We start from the raw sequence: 1685 nt of genomic DNA, 5'->3' as shown, positions 1-1685 counted from the left end.
AAGGGATTATGTGTGAACTTTCTTAGGCCCTGGAAACTGGAGTTGGGAAATTTATTTTGTCTTCTTTTTTCAATATGTTAAATTGAGCAGTAACTAGAGTTTGATGAACCTTTCTGTGATAGAAAGTATTCTAGAGAAATCCTACATATGTTAATCTTATAGAGCACTTGATGCTGAGCTGAATCTATTACTGGAATTGGTAGAGAAACAATTACTGTTGAGTTTCTGTCACTATAAGTGAGGTTCTTTTCCTAACATATTTGTACAGCTTTTTAGAAGCAACACACACCTTTTTTAATTAGTTATACTGACCTCCTTAAGAGAAACTGTGTTTTCAATCATTTAAGACATCATTAAAGCAAGTCAAAGGAAACGTCTAAACTTCAAAAGAGCAAATATCAGTGGTGGAGTGGAACCATTAGTACAGATACTATGATGATAGGCACATAAGTAATACCTAAAAACAGGTTCTGTGGGTCTGATCCAGTGTAAGTCAGCATCACTCCATTGTTTTCAACAGAGCTAACCTATCTGGCTCAAAAATGGAAATAACACAGTGCGGTAGTTAATTTAACTAAAGGGTCTTTAAATAATATGTCTGGTAACAATTTTCAGTTGCGAAACATCTTTTTGTGTTTTACATAAACTCACAAACGAGATCTAAAATTGTAAATTAGTTTCACTTAATAACTGAATTCCATACTTACCTATAAAGGTTTTTTAATACATTAGGTAGAATTTTAATGGACATTTAGTGGTGATTTTTTCATTTGACAAAGGCTGTGGGTTTCATTAAAAATAGAATAAAGGCTTTACAATGCCTCTCTACGGTATTACTCCAGATTACCATCATAAAATTAAAATATAGTAAAAACATATTTCCAATAACATTGCAATAATCAAGATATAGTTCCCCTACATCAGTATGATCAGTATTAAATAACAGGGCACAGCAGAGTAACCTGGAATGAAGATGGAAGGATTTGAAAGAGCCTGTGGTCCTGATTCTGATCCCAGTCTGAATCAAGAGTAACTTCATTGAAGTCAATGGAGATATAGCAATATAAAAACTGGTGTGAAATCAGAATCAGGCACTCTGTAGCCATATGTGGTGCAGGACAGTTGTTGACAAGACCCTAGGGTGAAATCCTGAAGTGTGATGACTAGTCAGACTACATCTCAAAACCCTTTCTTTCATTACAGTAGTTTCATACCAGCTTCATGGTTGGTGTCCAAGAAGGAGCAGTCCAAAACTACTACTATTCTGTGCCAAGGTCTGTTAAAAAGTATACAGTTCATATCTAGTGATGAAGAAATCAAAACAACAAATTTGAAGAAAAAAAAAACTTTACCCATTTTTAAAATTCTCCACCCCCCCACCCTCCAATATTTTTATTCCCAAAAATATATATGGAAGTCTCCTACACTCTGATTCATCAGCATATCTCTGTTCAGCAAAGCATTTAAACATATGTTTAAATACTTTGCTGGATTGGGGCCAAAAGTGCATAGATTTTTAGATGTGCTTGAGAAATACAGGATATACATATATTCATTTATCTAAGGTCCCCAAGCAAACACACTTTTGAACAGGACCCCTTTGAAGCCTGAGCAGCCCTACACAGATGCAAGGGTCTACCTACACAGTTCCTTTCTGATTGCAGGATAGACTTTATTGTAATGTT

The sequence above is a fragment of the Caretta caretta genome, chromosome 12 (assembly GCF_965140235.1).
Source record: "Caretta caretta isolate rCarCar2 chromosome 12, rCarCar1.hap1, whole genome shotgun sequence".
NCBI lineage: Eukaryota > Metazoa > Chordata > Testudines > Cheloniidae > Caretta > Caretta caretta.
Note: the sequence above shows the minus strand (reverse complement) of the source record.